General features: G+C 37.2%; 1 protein-coding gene across 1 annotated transcript in view; it reads right to left on the reverse strand.

Annotated features, from left to right (window-relative positions):
- The window catches only part of LOC135205125 (gamma-1-syntrophin-like), a 291,815-nt gene that overhangs the window by 264,631 nt on the left and 14,950 nt on the right, over positions 1–12,234 (reverse strand).

A 12,234-nucleotide genomic window follows, 5' to 3' on the forward strand; every position in this document is an offset into this window, starting at 1 on the left:
AGATACATATACCTACATACAGACATACCCCATAGATTTGAAAATGCGTATACGTAATATACATACTATACCTACATACCCTATAGATTTCAAAATGTGTATATGTAATATAGATACATATACCTACATACTACTAAGATTTGAAAACGTGTATACGTAATATACATACATATACCTACATACCCTATAGATTTGAAAACGTGTAGGTTGAAATTTAGAAAGGTGGTTTTCTGCATATTTACTTGAGAGAAGTTTTCTTTAGTATACCTGAAATAGCACTGCCATTTTCTTTCATACACTCAGGTTCCAATGTTTTTTCTGTTTTTTGTTTATTAAGTGTTTCCTCCTGTTTTCTTACTTGAAGTGTATATTGAAGTACAAGTAATTTAGTATTTGGTATTTACTAGTCAACACATTTAAGAGTATGAATTTATCAACTAATTTTGCACAATGTACCTGTTATTATGTTTACTTAAAAGTAAGTTGTTTTAATAAAATTAGAGTTCACAACACAAACATGGTGTTTCCTTGAACCTGGCGCTCTCCTCAATTCATTTACCTTCCTGCACGATGTGGGCTTAAAGAAACCCCCACATTTTGGTGCCCAGACCCTGTGAACACTCCCTCTAAGAAGATAAGTAAGTTGTGCAGGGAAGATAATGGAGAAGTTAAAGAGGACAAGGATGACATGTCGAGGGTGGGTGACAAGAGCTTCCAAGGTTCTGAGTGACCTTCTGGAGTCCTCCACCACAACCATTAGTCAATTTGAGTACGCCATCAAGGAATACGACCAAAGACTAGCTAAGTTGGATGAAGTCCAAGAAGCAATAGAAATTGATGTAGCTGAAGAAGAACTAGAACAACTTTTGGATGAAGCCCATGAGTTTAGAACAAAAAGTGTGCAGCCTAGGATACAAGCTGAAGACCAGATAAGGAAGTTAGCAGCAGCAGCAGCAGCGGGTCCTGGTTCTGTAAGTGGTCAGTCTTCATCTCAAGAATCAGATGTCACCAACGTCAAGTTACCCAAGCTGGAACTGCCAAAGTTTAGTGGTGAAGTGACCCAGTGGCAGTCCTTCTGGGATCAATATACTTCCCACATCGATGCAACAGACCTTTCCAGTGATCAGTAAGTTCACCTATTTGCTGTCTTTGCTGGAGAGATGCCAAGAATGTAGTAAAGGGACTAGCCCATACCAGTGCTAATTACCGCGGTTGCTTGCAATTTACTGAAGGAACGCTACTACAAGCCGGAAAGGATTATTTTTGCTCATGTCCAGGCATTGTTAAATGGTCAGGTCAACATTAATGTCAGCGGACCAAAGGGCGTAGCACAGCTGTGGAAATTACGAGATGACATTCTAATACATATCCGCAGTTTGGAGGCGCTAGCGTCACTGGTAAACAGTGTGAAGTGTTTCTTACACCTATCATCCTCTCTCGTTTGCCCAGTGAACTGCGGCATAGAGTGGGCCAGGGATGGTGATGGACATGAAAGTGATTTAGATTGGTTATTGACATTCTTAGACAAGGAAATTTCAAGATTAGAAAGGTCTGAAGCCTTTAAGGGAAAGAGTAGTATTGAGGAAAAGAAAATTGAAAGTAAGAGTTCTAAAGACAAGGTGTACTCAGCTGCAGCCCTTCATGCTTCGTCCAAGCAAGAAAACACTATGTGCAGTTTCTGTGGCAAGAAACACAAATCAGAAAACTGTTTTGGTGTTCTAGAATTGAGTGGAAAAGAGCGAGGTGAAAAAATTAGAAGTTTAGGCCTATGTTTCAAGTGTTTTGAAGAGTGGACACATGTCAAGAGAGTGTAAAGCTCGTACAAGGTGTACAAAGTGTAAACGGTGCCCACTCTACCTTAATGTGTGGTGTTAGGCTGGAAATTAACCTAAAGAAGGAAGAAAGTGAAGCAAAGGTAGGTGCTGTTGGCAGTGACAGCCTGGTGATGTGGCACTTCTGACAGGGCAAGGTGGTAACTGTACCATTTTACAGACAGCCAAAGTTCAAGTGAGTGGTAGTGATGGTACTGTTGTCATGCTCAGGTAATGTTTGATAATGGTGCAGACAGATCATATGTTAGTAGCAAAATTTGTAAAGAAGTGTAAACCACAGTGGATCACTAGTGCACCTATGCCATACTCTAGTTTTGGGGGTCATAGTAGTGGAAAAAATGAACACAGAAATGTTATGAGTTAAAGTTGTGGGCTCCGACAAGAAATTGGTACCTATCATTGCTGCGGAGATTCCCAGAAATATGTTCAGACCCTTGGTTAGGCCTTTTGTACCATATTCAGTGCTTAACTCTTTTTCTCATGTTGCATTAGCTGATGATTACCACCATGATTCTCCCATTGAGATTGATATACTGATTGGTCTAGATTTCTACTGGACACTGATTTCTCCTGTAGATGCCTTCCAAATTAACCATGTTGTAGCCATGAAGTCTGTCTTTGGTTATGTCTTGAGTGGCAGGCTGTATGAAACCACTCGCACTTGTACGTATTCTGTACCACAATTATTGTGTAGTATACCTCTCGTTTCAGATTCAGATTTGTGTAAGTTTTGGGATCTGGAAACTGTAGGGGTTAAGCCTAGGGAACTTGTTGAAAGTTATAGTGAGACTAAAGTTTTCAAAGAATTTGAGAGTACCGTGAAGTTTGTGAATGGTCGCTATGAGGTTGCACTGCCATGGAAGGATGATTCTGCTAAAGAAAAACTTTTGAATAATGAAGTCATAGCCATAAAAGGTTAAGTAAGCTAATGGTTAAGTTAGAACAAATAAGAGGAACAAAATAAGGAGCTTAAGAAAGAGTATCAAAAAGTGTTTGATAGTTATGAGTCTGATCACATGATAGAAGAGGTACCAAGACGGGAAATTTCAGGTGGAATCCAGTGTACTATATGCCTCATCGTCCAGTAGTGAAGTTAAGCAGTTCAAGTACTAAGATAAGGCCTGTGTTTGATGCCTCTGCCTCTTGTTACAATGGTGTATCATTGAATGACTGTTTGTCCTCAGGCCCATCACTCAATCCTGACTTGGTTGAGGTGCTCATTCGCTTTCGTCGTTGGCCCATTGCTGTTACAGCTGATATAAGAAAGGCATTTCTGCAAATTAGTGTACAAGAGAAAGACAGAGATGTTCATAGATTTTTGTGGGCCAAGAGGACGATGGTACAATACGGCACATGAGATTCACACGTGTACCCTTTGGTAACACAGCGAGCCCATTTCTGTTTAAATGCCACTATCAAACATCATTTGGATAAAGTATCCCCACTAGTGTAGTGCAAGATTTGAAGGCTAACATGTATACAGACAATTGGTTGAGTGGTGCGGATTTTGCTGTAGAAGCAGCTGATAAATTTTGTGAAGCCTGTAGCATTTTTGCTGATGCTAGTATGGACCTTACAAAGCTTGTGTCAAATAGTTTGCTGATACTTCTCAGTTATATGACAAGGTACCTTTATAAATTCTGATGGATGTAATACTGTATTAGGCCTTAAGTGGTGTAACTCACAGGACAGTTTCTCCTTTCTTGATGGCATAACCTCAGATTCTGTTGTAGAAGTAGTCTCTACTAAGCGAAGCATCCTTAGTGTGATAGCTAAGATTTTTGACCCTTTAGGATTAATTAGTCCATATGTTATGTACGGCAAGATACTTTTTTTCAGGAACTCTGGAAACTGGGTCTGACTTGGGATCAAGAAATGCCATCAGAGTTGAAGCTTAAGTTCAGAAATGGCTTCTTAGTAGTCAACATTTTAAGAATTTTCAGATAGATAGATGTTATTTTCCACAAAAGGGCCTGGGAGAAGCTTAGTCATATGGAGCTACATGGGTTTGGCGATGCTTCTGAAAAGGGCTATGGGCTTGTGTGTACCTGCGAGTACCTGTGGGAGAACAGCTCATATAAGGTGTCATTAGTATCCTCTAAGTCAAGAGTTGCACCCATAAAGACAATTACATTGCCGAGGTTAGAACTCATGGGATCTCTTTTGTGTTTCAAGATTAGTCAACTTTGTGAAGAACGCCCTTAACCTAGATAACAGTGTTAGAGTTAGGTGTTGGACAGATTCTACCATTGCTTTGTCATGGATTCAAGGAGATGCTAGTAAGAAGGACATATTTGTAGCTAGTCGGGTAAAGGAAATCAGAGAGTTAACACCTCCAGTTGCTGGCAACATTGTGGAAGTAAGGACAATCCAGCTGACCTGATAACACGGGGTCTTTTGGCGGACAATCTTGTGGATAGTACTATGTGGTTCTATGGGCCTAGTATGTAAAAGACAACCCTATACCAGGTAAGGGAAGGTAACACAGTTGTTAAAGATAAAGAAGAAATAAGCACAGAAGTACTGTTGCCTGTTCTCAATGTACAAGGAGTGCCAAAAACCCAAAAAAAAAAAACCCTTTGATAGATTTAGATCGATTCAGTAAATTAATTCAAGTGTTGTTAAGAGTTACAGCTTATGTCTTAAGATTTATCAGAAATTGTAAAATTAGTCAAAATAAAGTGGAGGGCCCTCTCATTACTGAAGAGATTGATTTTGCTAAATTGAAGTTGATTTACTGCATCAAGAGAAGGTGTTTTTCTGTAGAAATAAAGGCACTTTTAGGTAACAAGGCTATTCCTCAATGGTCTAAATTAAGAAATCTTGACCCCTTTCAGATGATAAAAGATTATTAAGAATTAAGGGTAGTTCGTCTTGAGTTTTCTTAATACTTAGGACTATGACACTAAACATCCTGTCATAATTCCCAAGGGTCAATTTGCTAAGTTTGTTGATCAGATTTCAGCATGAGTTTTTGAAGCATGCAGGTGTGGATACTGTAATTTCATCCCTACGGAATAGCTTTGGGATTATATTGGAATGAGGGGAGATTAGCTAAGACAGTAATGAAGGAATGTTTAAGTTGCCGTTGGCATGATTCAAAACCTTGCAGTCAACCTGTGGCTCCATTCCCACCCAAAGAAAGAGTAAGGTCTTCTCACCCTTTGATGTAACAGGCTAGATTATGCAGGCCCTCTCTTTTTGTGTGCCGACTGTCCTAGTAAGAAATTTTATGTATTGTTGTTCACTTGTGGTGTTGTACGAGCCGTACACCAATAGAGGCTTACAGAATCTTTATCCTTGTCTGACTGCTTATTGGCTATAAGAAGATTGTTGCCAGGAGAGGTTTACCTAGTGTCATATATTCAGAAATGCAAAGACTTTTGTGTAGCTGCTAAATATGAGGTCAAAGGATGTATAGCCACTTGCTCCCAAATGGAACTTTATAGCCCCTCGTGCTCCATGGTGGGGCGGCTGGTGGGAGAGGCTCATTAGGTCAGTTAAGCTTGCTTTGAGAAAGACACTAAATCTGAACTATGTAAGTAAGAGTGAATTAGAAACTATATTAGTAGAAATAGAATCATGTATTAATTCTAGACCGTTGACTTATGTGAGTGATGAACCTGATTCCATTCACTATCTCACTCCTCACATTTTATCCTAGGACGAGCCTCACATGTAAATCATTAATAAATGTAGAGCCATGTAAGGTGACTTCCAGGGACTTTGAATGAAAGAGAAGTTGTAAGAAACCAGAAGCTAGAACATTTTTGGAAACTTTGGAGTAACAATTATATAACTAATTTGCCTCAAGTTGTAAAAGGATTCAATAAGAAATGTAATTTGTTCTAAGGGTGACCTTGTGTTGATAAAAGAGGATAACATTCCTAGATTGAAGTGGCCTCTTGGGTTATTGTAGATGTGTTTAAAGGTAAAAGATGGACTTGTAAGAAGTGTAAGGATCAAACTAAAAGGGGAGAGGTGACTAGACCCATTCAAAGATTGTATGATCTAGAAGTAGGTAAATCCGAAGATTTGATTATCTGTCTGATGCATCCTGTGATGATCTTGATAGAGATGTATGTGATAATCCTCAAATGCCCATGTATACTGTGAGTGATGATGATGTACTTCCTAGGTCTAAGTCTGGTAGAGTAATTAAGCCCCCTACTAAGTTAGATTTATAGTCACTGTAAATCATGCAGTTGTGCATGTCAGGTAAAACTTAATGTGATTGTTAGTTTGTGAAACTACACTACTAATTTTCATTGGGGATTTTTCTGTCAGATATAATTTAGATAAGGTTCAAGTTGTGCTCTTTAATAGGTGGCTTCGTCCCCTATTGCCGGGAGAAGGAAGGTGTTGAATTTAGAAAGGTGGTTTTCTGCATATTTACTTGAGAGAAGTTTTCTTTAGTATACCTGAAATAGCACTGCCATTTTCTTTCATACACTCAGGTTCCAATGTTTTTTTCTGTTTTTTTGTTTATTAAGTGTTTCCTCCTGTTTTTCTTACTTGAAGTGTATATTGAAGTCAAGTAATTTAGTATTTGGTATTTACTAGTCAAACACATTTAAGAGTATGAATTTATCAACTAATTTTGCACAATGTACCTGTTATTATGTTTACTTAAGAGTTAAGTTGTTTTAATAAAATTAGAGTTCACAACACAAACATGGTGTTTCCTTGAACCTGGCGCTCTCCTCAATTCATTACCTTCCTGCACGATGTGGGCTTAAAGAAACCCCCACAGTGTATAAGTAATATAGATACATATACCATACATACAGAACATACCCAATAGATTTGAAAACGCGTATACGTAATATAGATAATTATAGTACCTACATACAGACATACCCAATAGATTTGAAAACGCGTATACGTAATATAGATACATTTACCTAACATACAGACATACCCCATAGATTTGAAAATGCGTATACGTAATATACTATATATACCTACATACCCTATAGATTTGAAAGCGCGTATATGTCATATAGATACATATACCTACATACAGACATACCCCATAGAATGAAAACGTGTATATGTAATATAGATACATATACCTACATACCTACATACCCTATAGATTTGAAAACGCGTATACGTATACCTACATACCCTATAGATTTGAAAATGCGTATATGTCATATAGATACATATACCTACATAGACATACCACAGATTTGAAAACGCGTATACGTAATATTTAGATACATATAACCTACATACCTACATACCCTATAGATTTGAAAACGCGAATACGTAATATAGATACATATACCTACATACCCTATCGATCTGAAAACACGCATAGGTTAACAGATATATATACCTACATACCCTGTTAAGATTTGAAAACGCGTATACGTAATATAGATACATATACCTACATACAGACATACCCCATAGATTTGAACACGCATATACGTAATATAGATAACATATAAATATATACCTACATACCCTATAGATTTGAAAAAACGCTTATACGTAATATAGATACATATACCTACATACCCTATAGATTTGAAAAATGTGTATATGTAATATAGATACATGCCCTCTATAGATTTGAAAAACGCGTATACGTAATATAGATACATACCTACATACAGACATATCCCATAGATTTGAAAACGCGTATATGTAATATAGATACATATACCTACATACAGACATACCCTATAGATTTGAAAACCAGTATACGTAATATAGATACATATACCACATACAGACATACCTTAAAGATTTGAACACGCATATACGTAATATAGATACATATACCTACATACCCTATAGATTTGAAAACGTGTATACGTAATATAGATACATATACCTACATACCCTATAGATTTGAAAATGCGTATATGAAATATAGATACATCTACCTACATGCCCTATAGATTTGAAAACGCGTATACGTAATATAGATACATATACCGACATACAGACATATCCCATAGATTTGAAAACGCCGTATACGTATATAGATACATATACCTACATACACATACCTATAGATTTGAAAACCAGTATACATAATATAGATACATATACCTACATACAGATATATCCCATAGATTTGAACACGCGTATACGTAATATAGATACCATATACTACATACCTACAAACCCTATAGATTTGAAAACGCGTATACGTAATATAGATACATATACCTACATACCATATAGATTTGAAAAACACGCATACATAATATAGATACATATACCAACATACAGACATACCCTATAGATTTGAAAACCAGTATACGTAATATAGATACAGATACCTACATACAGACATATCCCATAGATTTGAAAATGCGTATACGTAATATATATACATATACCTACATACCTACATACCCTATAGATTTGAAAACGCGTATACGTAATATAGAACATATACCTACATACCTACATACCCTATAGATTTGAAAACGTGTATACGTAATATGATACATATACCTACATACAGACTATCCCATAGATTTGAAAACGTGTATACGTAATATAGATACATATACCTACATACAGATACCCCATAGATTTGAACACGCATATACGTAATATAGATACATATACTACATACCTACATACCCTATAGATTTGAAAACGCTTATACGTTAATCTAGATACATATACCTACAAACCCTATAGATTTGAAAACGCGTATATGTAATATAGATACATATACCTACATACCATATAGATTTGAAAACACGCATACATAATATAGATACATATACCAACATACAGACATACCCTATAGATTTGAAAACCAGTATACGTAATATAGATACATATAACTACATACCAGATATATCCCATAGATTTGAACACGCGTATACGTAATATAGATACATATACCTACATACCTACATACCCCATAGATTTGAAAACGTGTATACGTAATATAGATACATATACCTACATACAGACATACCCCATAGATTTGAAAACGCGTATATGTAATATAGATACATATACCTACATACAGACATACCCTATAGATTTGAAAACGCGTATACGTAATATAGATACATATACCTACATACAGACATACCCCATAGATTTGAAAACGCGTATACGTAATATAGATACATATACCTACATACCTACATACCCTATAGATTTGAAAACGCTTATACGTAATATAGATACATATACCTACATACCCTATAGATTTGAAAACGCGTATACGTAATATAGATACATATACCTACATACAGACATATCCCATAGATTTGAAAATGCGTATATGTAATATATATATATACCTACATAAAGGACATACCTTATAGATTTGAACACGCATGTACGTAATATAGATGCATATACCTACATACCTACTACCCTATAGATTTGAAAACGGGAATACGTAATATAGATACATATACCTACATACCTACATACCCTATAGATTTGAAAATGCGTATATGAAATATAGATACATATACCTACATGCCCTATAGATTTTATAACGCGTATACGTAATATAGATATATACCTATATACAGACATACCCCATAGATTTGAACACGCGTATATGTAATATAGATACATACACCTACATACAGACATACCCCATAATTTGAAAACGCGTATACGTAATATAGATACATATACCTACATACCCTATAGATTTGAAAACGTGTATACTACGTAATATAGATACATATACCTACATACCTACATACCCTATAGATTTGAAAACGCGTATACGTAATATAGATACATATACCTACATACCCTATAGATTTGAAAACGTGTATACGTAATATAGATACATATACCTACATACCTACACACCCAATAGATTTGAAAACGCGTATACGTAATATAGATACATATACCTATATACAGACATATGACCTCCTCCGAAAACACGACTTTAAAGACGAAATCCTGCTCGAAAGGCGAATGAAATCCTAGCAGAGGAAATAAGCCCAAAGGAAAACATCTCTATTAAACGGAATCCACTTGAGCCGCCAGAGGGGGGAAGGGGTGAGGGGAAGGGGCGAGGGGAAATGAAGGTAAAGTGAGGGGGTAGTGGGGGAAATGGGAAAAGTCCCTCAACTGGTTTAGCCTAAAGGGATGATCCAGGATCTTCTTCGGGGTGTGTCCCTCGATGGCACAGTTCCAGATTAGGATGTGGGGGGTGGGGGGGACTTCTGTGGGGCGTCTTTTCTATCTTCAGTCCAGGCTGTGGGCGTCGTGATTTCTGCCTCCGTTCAAGCTGTGGGGGTGTATTTGTCCTCAGTCATTCAAGCTGTAGGAAAGGGGTGGTCTTTTTCCCATCCCTCCAAAGCTGTGGGGTGTCATTTTTTTTTTTTTCATCTGTCCAAGCTTCCTTTCACAGTAAAATACATATACGTCAACAAACGCGAACACAAACGAAATATTGTGGGGAACACTCTCTGGCAATAGCTCTCGTTTTCCCCCAGCGGGAATTATGCGACAGGAACCTATTTCGAAACAGCAAAAAATGTCATGACCACCAATTGTTCATTTCTACGTGCGTCCATTTCGGAGAAATTTAAACTTTTATGACAAGAACTTTTTTGAGCGGGGCAGTATTGATTAGCATACTCTTCCGAGTACACAGGCATACTATTCGCATGCCGTCACATCTATACACACAAACACACACACACACACACACACACACACACACACACACAAAATCTCAAGGACTACAAAGTTTTAGTGATGGTAAAATGACAGATTATGTGGCCAGGGGGAAGGAATCCAGACAGAAGGAACACGCCGGCGATACGAGTGTCTGGAAGTATTAGGGAGTTCCATATGGAAGTACTGGAAAGAAGGGATCCCTGGAAGTACCGGAAAGAAGGGATCCTGGAGTACTGGAAAGAAGGGATCCCTGGAAGTACTGGAAAGAAGGGATCCCTGGAAGACTGGAAAGAAGGGATCCCTGGAAGTACTGGAAAGAAGGGATCCTTAATATAACATCAAAATTCGCGAGGTTGTATCCCAAAAAAAGAAATTATTGAGACTGAGAGGTGGAACATACTACATCCTGCCTATGTGAACTCTCGAGAGAGAGACCGAGGAGAGTTTCCAGCCCTGTGATTGGCTTATCAACAGCCAATCAGGAGAGAGGTGGAAAAGTTAAGTATATCTTAGGTTTACCAGACCACTGAGGAGCTGATTAACAGCTCTCTCCTAGGGCTGCTGCCCCGAAGGATTAGATATTACGTGGCTAGGAACCAATTGGTTTCGTAGCAACGGAACCTACAGCTTATTGTGGGATCCGAACCACATTATATCGAGAAATGAATTTCTATCGCCAGAAATAAAGTCCTCCGATTCTACGTTGGCCGAGCGAAGAATCGAACTTCGGACCACCAGATTGGTAGGCGCGCACGAAAACCACCCGTCCAACGAGGAACTTTATGCTACCCGTACACCATAATACTTGATTATCCGGAGAGAATGAGACCTACATCCCCCGAAATCGATTACAGGTATCAGTCATGAGTACGAATACCTTTGCTTCGAAATTTTCGTTCAACAGTGCTCGACAGAATACAGATTTCAGGCCAATAGCTGCTGGGACCTACGAGGTCATTCAGCGGCTGAAAGGGGAAATGGACAGTAAGGTCTGAAAGGTGTAACACAGAGGGCTAAACCTAGCTATTGTTTGTTTGTTTGTATGGTGTTTTTACGTTGCATGGAACCAGTATGGTTATTCAGCAACGGGACCAACGGCTTCATTACGTGACTTACGAACCACGTCGAGACTGAACTTCAATGGAATGCCCGAGAATCGAACTCGCGGTAGCTATTGCACAGTGAAACCGTTTTATTTTATCAAAACGGGATCTCTCAGCTCCAGGTCAAGCAGTTTTGGCAATAATTAAATCAATCTGATATAATCAAGTGATTAAATCATTGATTTTTTTCATTTAAAAAATCATATTTTTACATGATTAAATCAATCTGATTTAATCAGGTGATTAAATCACTGATTTTTTTTTCATTTAAAAAATCATATTTTTTAAATGATTAAATCAATCTGATTTAATCAAGTGATTAAATCATAGATTTTTTCATTTAAAAAATCATATTCTTTGAGATTTTTTCAATTTGGAGGCAAACAAATTGAAAAATAAGGGGTTGGAAGTTAGCAAAAACTTACAAGCATTAAGTGCGCTGCATCTATTTATTCTGATATAAAGAAAATTGTAAGTACGTACTTGAGGCCAAAACTGGAAAGCTAAAAGATAAATCAATAGTAATTCTGCCATAAAATACATTTTGAGGAAAAAAAAGGATTGAAAAAACATCTAACAAATAAAAAAAACGAAAAATTTTAAAAATCAAATAAATTACTTGTTTTATTTAAGAAAAAAAATTTTTTTAAATC

Source organism: Macrobrachium nipponense, chromosome 48 (genome assembly GCF_015104395.2).
Source record: "Macrobrachium nipponense isolate FS-2020 chromosome 48, ASM1510439v2, whole genome shotgun sequence".
Lineage (NCBI taxonomy): Eukaryota > Metazoa > Arthropoda > Malacostraca > Decapoda > Palaemonidae > Macrobrachium > Macrobrachium nipponense.